The sequence below is a fragment of the Nasonia vitripennis genome (assembly GCF_009193385.2).
Source record: "Nasonia vitripennis strain AsymCx chromosome 4 unlocalized genomic scaffold, Nvit_psr_1.1 chr4_random0010, whole genome shotgun sequence".
Taxonomy (NCBI): Eukaryota; Metazoa; Arthropoda; class Insecta; order Hymenoptera; family Pteromalidae; genus Nasonia; species Nasonia vitripennis.
In genome coordinates this window covers 749,197-765,573 of record NW_022279646.1, presented here as the reverse complement: position 1 = coordinate 765,573, position 16,377 = coordinate 749,197, and the positions used below count along the sequence as shown (strand labels likewise).

Sequence of the window (16,377 nt, the reverse complement as noted above, 5' to 3'; positions counted from 1 at the left end):
GATGGAAAAGAGCAAGGAGAGCCTTGGATTGATGCTAAGTAAAGCGGCAATGTTACCGAACCAGCAGCATATCCGGAATGAGGACAAGGCTAAATAAACGTAAGGCAATGTCACCAAGCCAGGTAGAAAAACGAAAAGCAAACTACACTAAGAGATCAAGGAAAGATAAGAAAGTAGCCTCTGCGGTAGTCACATCAAAAATCCAATCACAGCCCTACTGAAAAAGCTTTAGTGATAATCAGATAATTTCCAGGAGATTTTCAAGGGAAAAGCGTTCCAGTTTCGTATTTGATTAGCAGATGATTTTCAGGTGAAAAGCATGTAACTTTTTATATTATGTTTTGGATTTATATTTGCTATAATTTAATAAACCTTTTCAAAATTATTATTATTATTTTTATTATTATGGTTATAATGCTAGATTGTTCCCGTTTGCTATTTCGAAATAATTATTTAAAAATACTGTTGATATTTAGAGATAAATTTTATCGTTGGCAAAAATTAATAGAATCTTTTTGAATATTATTTATATATTTTTAAAATTGTAAATTGCTAATTTTATTAACTTTTCAATAAGTGTACAATAATAATCAAAATTTTAATTAATAGAGAGAGAGAGAGAAAACCAGTATCAGGAAGTCTATTTGTGGTTAGGAGTACTAAATAAGTATTTGATCAATTTATTATAAAATATATTTCATCTATATACAATGCTCTTTTGATATTAGTAATGTAACACATTTGGTAATGGCAAGACGTTCATATTTGGAAGTACTTTCATGAAAATACAAAAACTTTTAATATCCGAAGTATCTATAACGGTAGGATTCACTTCCCTATTGATAAATCTCAGGTAAAATCTTACATGAGATCTCATGACAAAATCTCATCTGGCCAAGTGCGTGAATTAACTAAGTCCCACAGCTGAAAAAATTCTAAGTTCCGTGGGAAAAAATCTACTTGTAGAACCGTGTTTAGTTCCCAAGTGTAGCATCAAAATTTAACACCTCAGAAAACTACACTAGTTTCTAATATTCATTCGCAAAATGTTTCATTTGTTATATTTTAATTTGCACCACAAACGGAAAATCTTATGTGATAATTGCCCTTATTTTACTATTATTGAGTGAAGTTAAAAAATTTTAACACTGTTTCATTACACGTTAAGATTAGTGAATAATTTTGCGTTGATTCTCATGTGATATTAGTACAATAATTTCTTTAATTTTACTTTGATTACTCAGTGCACCACGTTCGTTACTCTCTAAATTTATTTTGAAAATCAGAAATATTTTAAATTCAATAAAGCTTACATTGGGAATTGACGTTAAAAATGTATGCTAAGCACAAAATAAATTATACTTATCTTCTATTGCAAAGAACAGTCGATCTCTATGTGTCATTTATAACCAGAGACGTGATTCTATGAAAATATTCACATGTCAGTGTAACATCTGTTCAGAGGTAATATACTGAATATTTGATATTATTGTTTAATATGCACTATAGTGAATTATGCATCTAATTTTTACACATTTTACACAGAGTATGTACGTGTGTGTGTGCGACGCAGAAAATAAAGGATGACTATAGTGATGGTAAGGGGTGGTTGGGTTTAGTAGGTGTGAATCCGATACACGGCTGACATTAGGGATGGGGCTTTTGAGCATTTTTGACGTCGAGAAAACTGATTTTTAGGCAAAAAACAATTTAACCTTTTGCCCAAATAGTATATTACGTGCCTAAGGAGGAAAAAACTTGGATAGTCCATATCTCGTGTAAACTGTCACCCGAGCCAAAGGCGAGGATGGCAAACACAAGATATGGGCTGTTCAATTTTCCTCCCGTGGTGCGTATACTATTTTTTTTCACACCAGCACCGAAAATACACATTCCTCTCCAGGCGCCCGGGAGGGAATGTGGTACTGGTTTTTTCAATGTCAAGACTGCTTAATAGTACATTATGACACTGTTGTGGGAGTTGGTTTTCTACCTTGCTAGAGGTTTTTTGCACGAGCAAAGCGAGTTAGTTTGCTATAATAGTATATTGTGCAACTGGGGGGGGGGGGGTTGGATGTTTCTAGCGAGGGTAATGTTTTGAGCACGAGTGGGAGTCGAGGGCGCCCGAGATGGACACGAGTGCTCAAAACATCACTCGAGTCTGAAAAAGTTACACCCCCCTTGTTGTACACCGTACTTTCTTTGATAAGTGCATAAATAGGCCACTCTTTTCGGGCATCTGAAAGGAATAGAAAATTCGAGAAAAAATTACTTCCTTGAAAAGAACAAATTTTTTCCTCCTGCAAAATCTACTTCTTTGTGAGGAAAAAGTTTTTTCCTCCCCAGGGAGAGAAAAAGTCCCCCCTCCCCCCCAGAGAGATAACTTTTTGTAAATCGAAAAATATTTTATTTCCGAGTATTGAGCAAGTAATCACAATGTTTTGGTACTTTCTTGTCTAGTTTTTTTACAATTCGGTCATAATATTTCAGTATTTAGCACATGTTTTACGGCAAGTAAAGTTGATGCTTATTCCTCATTTATAATTTTTCTAGATTTAAGAAATGTTCAATTATTTCTATCCATGTAACGTAAAAATTTTTTTGGCAGCATTCTTTTCGGAAATTTAAACAGTATTTCCTATATACAGGGTGAGTCATTTTAATCTTTAATCTCAATTATCTCGTTGGCAAAGCATGCCAGCGAAAAAAGTTTTGGGTAAAAGTTTTAGGATTTTTCCCTGGCTATCTGATGATGACCTTGACAATGTCATTGAGCGTGACCTTCAAGGTCATTTGAAGGTCAAGTCGATTTTTTCAAATAGAAACCCCTACTTTTGGCACCAGAAATGGAAAGAGCGGGAAATTTTACGTTTGAATATGACCTTGCCTTGACCTTGAATTCAATGGTCCAGGTCATTGGTCATGCCGATAACAGTACAACTGGTTAGCTGAACACGAATGCATTCAAGGAGAAAATGTTACCCACAAAAGTTTTCAGTTTTCTCCCCGGCTGACGAATGGTCATCTTGACCCTGTCGTTAAACAGGATCTTCAAGGGCATTTCAAGGTCAAGTTGATCTTTTGAAATGGAAACTATGCAATTTAAACTATGGAATTTATGCAGTTAATATTGCTGCAAAACTTTATTGATTTCAAATTCAAACGTAAAATAATTTATAAATACTTGAGTATTAAAACAAAAATAAATAGTTAATCACGATTATTTCCTTTACTGGTCTAAAAACACGTTCCAACTAAATGGTTTAAATCAACAAAATTATTTAATAACCAATAGCGCGTAGTATCGTCTGCTGCTTCTGTCGGGGCATGCGCAGTGCGCACTCGTTACGTATCTCGCTCCCTCCTCGCACATACTCATCATATTTCTCTCTCACATGGTTATGCTATACAAGCTAGAAAATCATTAAATTTTGACACAAGCGTGAAAGTTTGTCAAAATGCATTTTTACCAGGAGAACCAAAAAAGCATGTCATAATAGAATAATGAAAAAAATGATCAAAAAAATCATCAATAAATAGTATTTTTCATAACACGTGCATTAAAAACGCGCTTTTCACTTACGAAAAAGTAGAGCGAAAGTAAAGTTTTTTAAGCCTGAGGCGAAAGACCTTTTTAGTGTTTTTGTGTGCATAAATACGTATAAACACACCCACACATACACATATACATATATTTGAGACAAAAGTATTTTTTTCCTAGGGGCGAAAGTGAGTACTTTTTTGCATTTTCTGAGCAATACTTTACTTGCATTTTCGTGTGTGTATGTGTGTGGCACATTTCGTACATATGTATTTATATAGCATCGGTCCGTGTGTCATCGAACAAAATTCAGATTTACAACGAAATTCTACTATGAGATACTGGACGACTGCTTTATCTGGCAGGCTGGAAAGAGCGTTATTGATGCACTGATTATAAAAAGCACGATACACAGACTCTGATGATGGTTGAGCACTTTTATTTTTTCACCATATAAATAAATACTGACGGTATCTTTTTTATTTGGCATAATTCTGCTGTTAAGCTCATTTTCGTAAAAATCTTCAACTTTCTGAGTAGTTTCTGCAGGTAATGTTTTTCCACGTTTTGCAACAGGAAAAGCCAAAACTCCATCTGATTTTCTCAACTGTTTTGCTTTACGAGCCATTCTGTGAGACACACCAAATTGGTTCATAATTTTACGTATTGCCCAGTGTTCGGGCAAAATAGTAAGAATACTGACACGTAATGGATCGTTCTCCGGCAGGGATTGGAATTTGTTTTTAAGTCCAGTTAAAATATCTGTAAGATCATCTTGCATAGGTGCATCCGTGTTTGAAACCGAAGGTGAGTCAGTGTCTGATTCAAAATCAACACTCATACGGACGTTTGGAGATGACAAATCATGTAGTTTGTAAAAGGATTTTCTACCTGTATCACAAATCAGTGAAGATGTTGGATAATCGGGATAGACATCTTGAAATTCTTTGGAGATCTTCCTAAGAGATTTGCTGTGTCCTGTATTAATATCAAATGGATTAACGCATCTATCGATACGATATTTTTTCGCAGGAGAAGACATTGTTGTAGGATATGAGAAAGCACAACCAAAACAAAAAAAATGTTAGAAATAACAAAATTACGACTAGTACAGTTGAACAAGGAGTTGCCGATAAAGTAAGACTTACTCAACAACTGCCTTAAAAAGGATGTTGAAGAAGAAGTCGCCAATGTATCTATTAATGTACCTATTAACTATCCTAAAAAGGACTGTTGGAGAAAAAGTCGCCTATGAATAAAGCCGCTGATGGACTTGCTCACCAACTATCCTGAAAAAGACTGTTGGAGAAAAAGTCGCCGATGAAAAAAGCATTCCTTGAAGAAAATATTCCTTTCTATGGGTTGCTAAACGTGTGGGAAGGGGTTGGGGGTGTAGGTAAAAAAGAGGGATGAAATAAATCACTTGAAAGCAATAAATTCCTTTGCCACAAAACAGTTTTATTTGCTGAAGTCTTTGCACAAGTTGTCATTGGACACGAGCCGTGTACTTACAGCATTAGGCTGTTGGAAGAGGGGCGAGGTACAGCGCTGGACCCGGCATCCTTATGTGCCCTCCGCGACGCTACTTCACTTGTGGGTAATGCGCAGCCGCCTAGCGGCGCGCCGCGGTGATAAGTGCTACAGCGTGCGTGGCGTGTTCGGCGGGTTGCGCGTTAGCAGGGGCTTTTCGCGAGAGAGCCTGCGGGTGGGTTATGACAAATATCCGCCAGTTTATATTGGCCATATTGAATTTTGAAATTTCGAGGTTAAAATAAGATTCAGCGGCCCCTTAAACTCCCATACCGATACTTTAAACTGATTTAAAATCGTTCATTGCGGTAAAATAGTTTTGGTGGTTGTATAATGTCCGCCATTTTGGATCGGCCATTTTGGATTTTTAAATTTCGAGGTTAAAATAAGGTGCAGTGGCCCCAAAAACCCTCATATCGATACTTTAAAGTGATCTAAAATCATTTGTTGCGGTAAAATTGGTTTGGTGGTGGTATAATGTCCGCCATTTTGGATCCACCATTTCGAATTTTGAAATGTCGAGGTTAAAATAAGATTCAGTGACCCTGAAAACCCCCATATCGATACTTTAAACTGATCAAAAATCATTTGTTGTGGTAAAATGGGTTTGGTGGAGGTATAATGTCCACCATTTTGATTCCGCCATTTTTGATTTTGTAATTCCGTCAGCATTGTCAATAATATGTCCTATCATGAGTTGTACATGCTTTTTGGTGGGATATTTCACAAATTAGAACATTTTTACTATTGTTTTTGTTGAATGTGCTATGAAAACGTGGGTTTCAGGCTCCATATTTTATGCGCCACATTGGATTTTTGAAAAGGCCAGAACTTTTTCAGAAGCCCTTGACCAGACGATCATTTTGAGACCTCAAACGTCTTGTTAGGTTAACCCAAATTGGGTGCACTGATGGTCCGGTTGACGTGAAACGTCCCATATATATATAGGACGTTTCACGTCAACCGGACCATCAGTGCACCCAATTTGGGTTAACCTAACAAGACGTTTGAGGTCTCAAAATGATCGTCTGGTCAAGGGCTTCTGAAAAAGTTCTGGCCTTTTCAAAAATCCAATGTATATATATATATATATATATATATATATATATATATATATATATATCACGTTTTGTATTTTCCTGTGACAAATATACCTGCTTTTTAAAACTTTTTTTCGCAACGTATGTATTGCATTCACTCGAGATGGCGGAAGAGACAGGGAGAGAAAGAAAGTAAACACGAGCATGCTGTTTTTGTCGCTACTACTAAGCTCGCGCTGATCCAATAATCCAAGCGTGCATCAGCTTCGCATCCACTTCTGTTATCAGTCTCTAAACTCAGAGATCTGCCTGAATCATTTTGCGCGTATACAATTCATTGGATTCAATTAAGAAAACGTGCATTGCCGAATCGTTGGAATGATATAGATTGGACCCACTGAAAAGGGCACGAGTCTCCGCACCTTTGAGCTTTGGTGCCATAAAAGCCCTTCCACCTATGTTACGGTTTTCCGAAGCACAGAGGGGGCGCGACTCTCTTTGGATGCAACTTACTTTTGCTCTATGCTTATCTTAATATCGTAGCACTACATATTATGAAATTGTTAAACTGCTTATATGATTATGTTATATTGTGTATACTCGTATAATATGTCACATCCGTACATCTTAGCGCTTGATATGCAACTTTATACTAAACTTAGTGTAGCCATAGAGCACCTACTATAGGTTTTTCACGAGCTGTTAAGTATTATCACTTCGGTGTTGTAGATTTTTTTTTATGTACTCCATTGACTTTTTGACGCAATCACTTTATTCAAAATAGACTTAGAACTATTTTAGAAATTGATGTAATTTACTATCATTCGCGATATACTCTGCCGTAGTTGTGCAAGGGACCTTCGATGTCCATCTCTCTCGGTCATATTGAATTCTTACGGATGCCGTGCAGCCAGTGACCGCCAGTCGTAGACTCAGCCTGTAGTTCAAAGTCTCGAAAAACCAAATACTTCGAAAGCGATTGCCACGATGTTTATTCATTTCGTTTGTAAAGTTTATAAGCTTTGAATTCTCGGAAAATCGCGCGTGTTTATCGGACGAGATGTGCCCGATTGGCCTGTGAATTATTTAACTGCGACTGCACCGGGCCACAGCGAGCACAGCGCAGCCTCTAATCTTATCCGTAGTTCTTCCATAGTATTTTACTATACTTGACAGCTTTTGCATGTTGCTGTGTACCTATATGTCGATGTGTGTACAACCACTAACGTCGTGGACACGTTCTAATATATACACTTGTGACGAGACACGAGTCTCACACATATAAATACACATGAATACGGCCGTAATAAACATAACATGCGCAGCGAGCGAATACACACGATGCGAAATGGGCGCGCGCGCGCAACATTCACAAGGCGAGTCCGAACGAAGCGAAGCGAGCGCGCGCGCGCAACAACCGCAAGGCGAGTCCGCACGAGCGCGGAGCGCGACAGCCGACCAACAGCTTAGCAACGACGCGCCAGGTAGCGCGAGCGGCGTACGCGCTCATACGTATCCGCACCGCGCGCCTTTATAAGGCGGACAGCGCAACACGGTAGGGAGAGTTCTACTCGAGCTCCACTCCAGGTAGCATCGTGCGCACACGTTACTACAGGGAACAGCGAGAGATAGATCTGCGCCAACGAAGTCGTCTCGTGAGCACGCGTGACGATTTGGTAGACGAACCGAAACCCGAAACTCCGAATTGCCGTCGTGAGCACACGAGGCAACCCGGAACACCCGAGCGACATCGAGCCTCGTCTACGTAAGCACACGTGACGATACCCGGTGCCACCGTAAAAATCCTAACCAACAAAGCCAGCCTTACGCCGACATCTCACGACTCGCTTTATCTCTGTGCGCACACAGGATAAAGAGAGGAACGAGACGAGCGACGAAGATTTGTGAAGCCGTGCGCATACGACTTCATAAATCCGAGGGATAACCTCAAAATCCCGTTACACTATCCTGGCCGCTACTGTGCGCACACAGGGCGGTCGAGATTGTTGTTACGCAAGTCACCCGTGCGCACACGACTCCACCGTACCGAATGAAATCCTAACCTTCAAACCCATCACCGATCCGCCATACCGTCACCGCACCGAAACAACGTAGCCGTAACCACCGACTCATTGTTATAGCGAAGTCGCGTAGATATTTTCGTAAATTGTTAACAGCGCTAGTTTAAACAATTCCATTTGTAAAGGCGAAATATTCTTAACCAAGCGCATAATTGATTTCTGTTTCAGACGGGATTTAACAACTGATTCCCAATTACTATTATCTACTTAAGGAAATATATTTTGTTAACATTAAAAACATAAGACCAGACTCTTTTATTGCCCCTTTCTCCAATACAGATCCTGGAACCGACTGACTGTCCAACATCCTGGGGAAAGTTGAACCGTTACACACTCATGAAAAAAAAAGTTTGTACTCGAATTTCGTCACTACGCGAACGGACGACTTTTATACGCAGATAACTATCTAGTATGATTAAACTGTTGAATAACGGACATTTGAAATGTCGACGTTGACCGCGAGTACTGAACACGATAGGAGCCAAAAAACGCTTCAATCAACGACCACAAGGAACAAACGCCAATAACAAAACAATGGTGATACTGCAGACAACGATAGTCGTAGCCAGATCATCATAAATGAATACCAATGAGACTAAGACGCTGAGATAGTGGTTATAACTGCCATACAAAAAGTATAAAGAGGTTTCAACATAAATGACTTGAGCATACTATACATAATATGTCTCGAACGCACTTTTGACATTAATAATACACGTCACGATATAACCAAATGTTCGCATAACCGGATGAGATAAGAGAATTGAGAGTTTGTAAGCCTATCGTATAAATACTTGATTATAAAAATAAGTACTTCGGTAGCTAATTATTTCATAGGCAGATATACACACACGCGCGCGCGCACCCACACACACACACACTCACACATAGTCAGGAGTGAGGTAGAAGCGCGAGACGAAACTGCAGCGTATCTGGCAGTTGATATTTATTTGGATTTATCTGTGATGCGCAAAGGGAGAATGAAGGTGGGTGAAATAAGTGCCGTCGCGCTACGAACTGCGAGCACACATGAGAGAGAACATACGCATTTGCCGTGTATGAGAAGAAAACACAGATACATCACGTACCTGCAACACATTTTCTTTTGCTTTTTTTTTGCAATATAGATGCAGCAAATGGCGAAGCTTCTGTCGAACCGCGCTACACTCGCCGTTTCTTTTTCTCTTATTGTGAATTCTATTTATATCCACTTCACGACAGCATCACTCAAAAAAGTCGAACAAGTTAACGGACAATACGAAAGATGTTTGTTGTTGGTTAGAAAAATCATAAACAAAACAAAAACAAAAACGTCTTTTGTTGACGGGAACAAAGTAAGGAAAGAAGTGAGAGGGAATGATTAAGGGGGATTAATTGGGGGGGATTAAATGAGGGGGATCAAATGAAGGGGAAAATTTTTGAAACGGCGACGGCGACACTTTTTTTTATAATATAGAGAGATATTCAAATTATGTATCTGACATTTTTCAAATCCAACGTACGTTGAATAGTTATCAATTTCATCTAATACATTACTTTCATACAAATTATTCCAATTTTTAGTTAATTTTTGTTGTTTTGCCAATATATGATTAGATTTATTCTCATGAATATTATCGATATATGCATTACTTTGATTAGACTTATGTTGCATTTCGTATTCCTTAGAAGGTTTATCAAAATTTTGGTTTACATTTAGGTGAGTCACTCGAATGGATGGATCTTTTCTCATGTGGTGATGTCTTTTCTTTTGTGTACTAGGAACTTGCTGTACGGTTAAAGAATTTGGCTTATCAAATGTTGATTTTTGATGTTTTAGACCTAAAAAAATTCTAATATTTCATACCACATTGCCAATTATATCATCAAAAATCTTTACTTTCATCTCTAACAAGTTATCGATGTAACCCTGAGAAACAGAATCAGATTTCCATCCACCGAGAGCTTTTACTGCAACTAAATTTGCTCCTGAATTGGACAGTATAGTTGCACCTGACCGTCTAAACGAGTATCTAGTATACTTCTGGAGATCCGGTAGATTCAAAAACAGATCATAATAATATTCGGTGTCTCGCTCATTTTGTTCTTTCAAATCACCCGACGATGGCACTTTCCTTTCTGATAAACTACACAAAATCTATTCGTAGCTATGTCTGTAGATTTCAAGGCAGCATAGTGTTTTACTTTATCGGACTATGGTGAACCAATGACAAAGTTACGAAGGTATGTAGTTTCCTATCTTTAAGGAGACACAACACTTTAAAAAAAAAAATAGATTTTTTATTGCTTTTTTTTGTAGGAAATTTTCCATAGAACACGCTCCCATGAAAAAAAATTCTCGCAAAGTTATAAGCAAAATACTAAAACCAAATTTCTACCATTTTTTCGTAAAATTGCGTATTTTTAATTTTTTGTCTAATACGACTTAAAATTTTAATGATGAGTTTTATAAATTGAATCTGAAAAGAATTTTCATTGTAAATGTGAAAAACAGTATTTTCTTTGGCTTAGTATATACGTATATAATACTCGGCGTATGTATTTTAGTAAATAAATTTGAGCGTATTGATTCAATTTTTTTGCGTTTTTTTGAGATACATTTTTAATTTCGCTTCTTATACGTGTTGGAAAAGGACAGAGCGACCGTTCTGCTGTTCTGCTAGCAGACGGCAAATATTTCAAAACACAGTTGATTAAGTCTTGGGATGTGTTTTACACTGTGTAAACACAGCTGATGTCTAAATACATAAAAACAGCTGATATATTAATAAAGTTTATCAGAATGTGTGAAAATAAGTGTAATGTCTTTGGATTATAGCAATAACCCTGAAAAAGTGTAGTGCTATTTGTAAAAGCAGAGCAGTAGAGTGATTTAGTTATGTTCTAAAAGTTTTACAAACAGACAAGTGCTAGAAGTATTGTTAAGAAATGTGTGCACGTGGAGTTCACGTTGGAGTGCAAGACAAGTGTGCGAGTACGCACATTGGCAAAAAGTACTCTCTGGGGAGAAACAAGAAGAGGATAAGAAGATTCTTTGGAGAAACTTATTAGGATGAATCCAGTAAAAAGTCAGACCTTCAACCTACTTAAAAAAAATTTAAACTCCAGCAGCGCAAGGCGCCACTAAGATCAGGAAAAGAATTATATCAATATTCTGTTTCATGAGCTCGAGCAACTTTTGAGTTATACCCAACAAAAAGTGCAACTTGTCAAGTAAAGAGTTTAGGGATAGTGTTTTACAATTGACGTACTGATATTGAATATGGTCAGTTAAATGCTGTAATCTCATGCCAAACAATTGGCGCTGAAAATCATGTATGAGAAAATAGTAGAAGAACAGTATTAGCATTTCGTGCTTTTAGCTTTGGACTCGCAGTGGCCAAAGTATTAATTCAATTTATGCTTTCAACAATAATCATAAACTTTAATGTTGATTTTCTCAAAATGTGTTTTTTTCTGATTTTAGTGCACTGTCCGTAGGATTCCAAGTGAACGGGTAGTTCTGTTCGGCTCAATTTCAAGGAGGATACTTTGTACACCTGTAGTTTTGGTACGAATGCAGGGATTTTAATTTGAATGTTAAGAAAATGTTTTATACACAAAAAGGAGCATAATAAGCAAAAAAATTCAGTATTTTCATCGTCTAACAATTTCTAAGCATTCAAATCAAAATCTCTGCATTAATACCAAAACTACAGGTGTATGCAGTATTCTTCTTGAATTTGAGCCCAAAAAAACCACTCGTTCACTTGGAATTCTAGAGACAGTGAAAAAATTCACAAAACATTGTACCAAATGCCACAATGGGCCAGCAGGAATAATTAATGTTCTAGCACGGTAAATTTAAAGCTTTTATTACCAAATATCAGTTGAAAAAATTTCAAATAATTTACTTTAATTTTGTAATTTTTACTAGTTAATCTTTCTTCAGGATTTAAGTGTTGTGTCCCCTTAATAATCACTGTGCATCGGTGTGTTCACCCCACCCCAATCTTCTACGAATACTGAATATAGCAATACCCTACAATGTACGTATGGATGATAAATATACAGGGTGTTTCATTTTAATCCGACCACGACAAAAAACCATGGAAAAACTAATTTTAACGAAAAATGACCTTAACAAAAGTTGAAGGGAGCAAAAGGGGCCATCTAATGACACCAACACCTTTGACCTTGAACTTGATTTTCAAGGTCATTTGAAGGTTATTGTATTTTTTTAACGGGAACCCCTATTTTTGACCTCGGAATACGGAGCAGCGGAAAAAATTACGTCGGAAATGACATTTCAAGTTTGCCTTAGTGACCTTGAGAAGGTCAATTCAAGGTCAAATAAGAAGTATCAGCCTAAGATTGTTTTCCTTTCAATTTTTTCGTAGAATTATCATTTTGTTATTGTAATAAACATTAAGAGAATAATTGTCTTAAAATGTGATTATGCTTTGCTGACTTTAAAGCCATTTTGTAAGGTCAAAAGTGCAAAAATGCAATATCAAATGTTATGTGAAGTCCATATTTATATCCTAACTTTAGCGTTACCCAGGAACAACGACGTGGACGTAATAGGATTGTGTTCCCTTGTGTATAAATCTACTTCTTCAAGAAGTACTGGAAGACGTTCTCTCAGGAACTGTAAAAAATTATGGCCATTTACATTTTCATCGAAAAAGTATGGGCCTACAAGGTATCCGTTAACAATTCCACACCAAACATCAAGACTCCAACGATTTTGGTTATCTATCTGCCTGTACCAATGCGGATTAATATTCGACCAATAATGACAGTTGTGTCGGTTAAGCTCTCCATTGCTTTTGAATTTTGCTTCATCAGAAAACATTACGTATTGAAAAAAGTGACGATCATTAGCAATCATTTGTCGTGCCCATTGGCAAAACTGTAGCCTTAACCTCATATCAGCAGGTGTGAGATCCTGAGTCAAAGTAATATGATATGGATGATAACGTTGACTTTTCAGTATTCTCCAAGCAGTAGCCATAGGTATACCACTTTGCCTTTGAATTTCACGGGTACTAACGTGGGGATTCAAATGAACCATTGCTAAAACGACCATTACACGAAGAACATCTTCGTTGTAATTACGACGTTCTCTAACCCGTGCTAGTTGCCCTTGTTGAGCTCTACGGTAAATCTCACGAATGGTTGTATGACTTGGATGTCTTCTATCGGGATATCGAATTCGATACAAGGCTACAGCTTGTTGATAATTACGTCTAGATTCACCAAGAATCAATAAAATATCAACCCTTTCAGCGACTGGATAATCAGCCATTGTTAAAAATTTATAACAAGTTCAATAAAAAATTTTGTTTTTACCAAACTGAACAAATTAGATAGCTTTCGATGAGTAATAAATTTTAATAGAAAAAATAAAGGTCAATGAATGAAAAAGAGAACATGTTAAACAAATGATATTTGATTAGTTTGGCTAATCAAATACTATTCAATAACTAGTAAACTATTGAATACTAAGTGTAAGTAACAATGAGTAGAGGATAAATTCATATGAAAAGAGATCTCTTATTAGAAAAATTGTCTATTTCAACAATGAGTCGCGGGAAAATTCAACATGAAAAATCATCTTTACAAAATAAATTATTTATTTCAACAATAAATTCAGGCAGAATTCGATGATTAGTAGCCGATGATTAGTAGTAGACGAAAATTAGTAGCCAATTTTGTCCACGTCGTTCCTGAGTAACGCTAAAGATAGGATAAAAATTCGCTTACGAAAACATCCCAAGAACTGAATAGAATCCAAAAAAATGGTGGTGTCTTTGGGCACCTACATTCAAATCTGTACATAATAAAAGTGAGAGGCAAGGAGACTCACTATAATCAAGCACCCCAAAGGGAACACAATCCTATTACGTCCACGTCGTTGTTCCTGGGCAACACTAAAGTTAGGATATAAATATGGACTCCACATAATATTTGATATTGCATTTTTGCACTTTTGACCTTACAAAATGGCTTTGAAGTCAGCAAAGCATAATCACATTTTAAGTCAATTATTCTCTTAATGTTTATTACAATAACAAAATGATAATTCTACGAAAAAATTGAAAGGAAAACAATCTTAGGCTGATACTTCTTATTTGACCTTGAATTGACCTTCTCGAGGTCACTAAGGCAAACTTGAAATGTCATTTCCGACGTAATTTTTTCCGCTGCTCCGTATTCCGAGGTCAAAAATAGGGGTTCCCGTTAAAAAAAATACAATAACCTTCAAATGACCTTGAAAATCAAGTTCAAGGTCAAAGGTGTTGGTGTCATTAGATGGCCCCTTTTGCTCCCTTCAACTTTTGTTAAGGTCATTTTTCGTTAAAATTAGTTTTTCCATGGTTTTTTGTCGTGGTCGGATTAAAATGAAACACCCTGTATAGTAAATAATTATTATTAAGTGTTGATAAAATATGTATAAATACCTTTAGAACTAGATATAGATGATCATCAGCTTTTTACAAAATAGATTTTATTTGATTTAAAGTGAAAGGATTGGTTTTCTTTGGCTTATATCCCTTGGCATAATTCTTGGGGAAAGTTTTTAAATTTATATATTTACTAATGACAATTTTATTTCTAAGGTTTAGGATTGCACGTGGCATTGACCACTTTGCCCATAGACTAGTAGGTTTGTATTTTTTTGATAGTTCGATCGTTAGAATATACTACCAAAATATCCTCAGGAAATGAAGTGGCTTTGTGCTGTTGATGCCACTGCATAAATGTTTTGTAAACATTTTCGTACACTTCGCACGACTTCTTAGGTAAACGATTATCGAAGATAACATTACTTTCTGCTTCCAAGTTCCTAATCAAGGCTTCCACATCTTTATTATACTCTGATTCTGATTCATAATTAGATGAATTATTCATCGTACTTGCCATATTCTAAATCCCTATATAAAAAAGTCATGACCGGATGAAGTGAAGCCAAGAATGCGTCAATATGATTAGCTCATGTAGTGCACATGCGTCAATAGTATCGTTAGAATTTTTTGATTTGTTTTTGATTTCTAAAATTGTTTCTAATATTAAAAATGTAATATAATACTATAATACATATCAAATTAAAATTTGTGTATTTATAATATTCTATATTGTAAATATTATTATTGTTACAAAAAGAAACATGATGTGAAGGTTGACACGAACTGAGTTGAGACATAACCTTAAAATTTCAAAAGGAAGTTGGCGACGAAACCGCGGCAATTTTGAAATTTATATGAGCGCGAAATGAATCATATATTGTAAAGTTTGATATATTTCCGTGATAGAAAACAAATATTAAAATATCAATCAAGCATTTATATTTCATTTAATAAGTTAATCAATTAATAGTCTACTACAGTGCGCGCCGATCGACAGCCCACGGGCAAATACTGCCGATAGTTCGATGCGTTTCACTGAAAATTCAGAGAAATGTCATCGTCTTTCTACGTGTACGATATAAAAGAGAAATGTAAATTTACTTACGCTGCTATTCGACGAAGCCTTCCAAAGTAAATACGCTCAGATCTCGTGTTTCTCAGTATGACGGGCACTTTGTGTGGCGTGTACACAGAACCGTTCACTTTCACGAATGAACCTCTTGCGAATAGAGCAGTAAGTTAAAGTGCGCATGCGCCAAACGACTGCACATCCTCTGCGCGCAATAATACTCGCGAATAATGCCTTGTTTTTACCGTCTGCGATCGGAGAATAATAACGTATTTTGGCCGAGGTATGGGAAAAAAAGCCAATTAAAAGGAAGCTAAGTGCCAAGAACTAGGCAGCAGTTTTAAATCTTTTAGATTTTGTTGAGCTGGAACGTTGTGAACCGAACATCGAGAATCCCTCTATCAACGGCATTGGCGACGTCGCGGATGTTATTTATGACTAACGTGTTTGAACGATAGAAAAAGCTGCTAGTAATAAGTTTGGTTTGTTGTATAATAGAAATGTTAGGGTTTAGAGTGAGCGTATAGATCCTCAGATGTTTTTCTATTCCAGGTTTGTATCTTGCGCTAATTAAATATCAAACTCGCAAGCTATACTTGCAGTATTCTACCGGAAACAAATGTTGTCGGTGATTACCCTTTTAGGGTCGGTAGAGATGGTACGGTACTGGTAATAACTGATACTTAGTCAACAGCCAACTCGAATAGGTCACAAAAAATTAAGC

The 16,377-nt window shown here is 36.7% G+C and overlaps 1 protein-coding gene across 7 annotated transcripts in view; it reads right to left on the bottom strand.

The window, feature by feature from the left end:
- The window catches only part of LOC100119221 (multiple ankyrin repeats single KH domain), a 490,846-nt gene that overhangs the window by 425,842 nt on the left and 48,627 nt on the right, over positions 1 to 16,377 (bottom strand). The gene's annotated exons all lie outside the window — the stretch shown is intronic.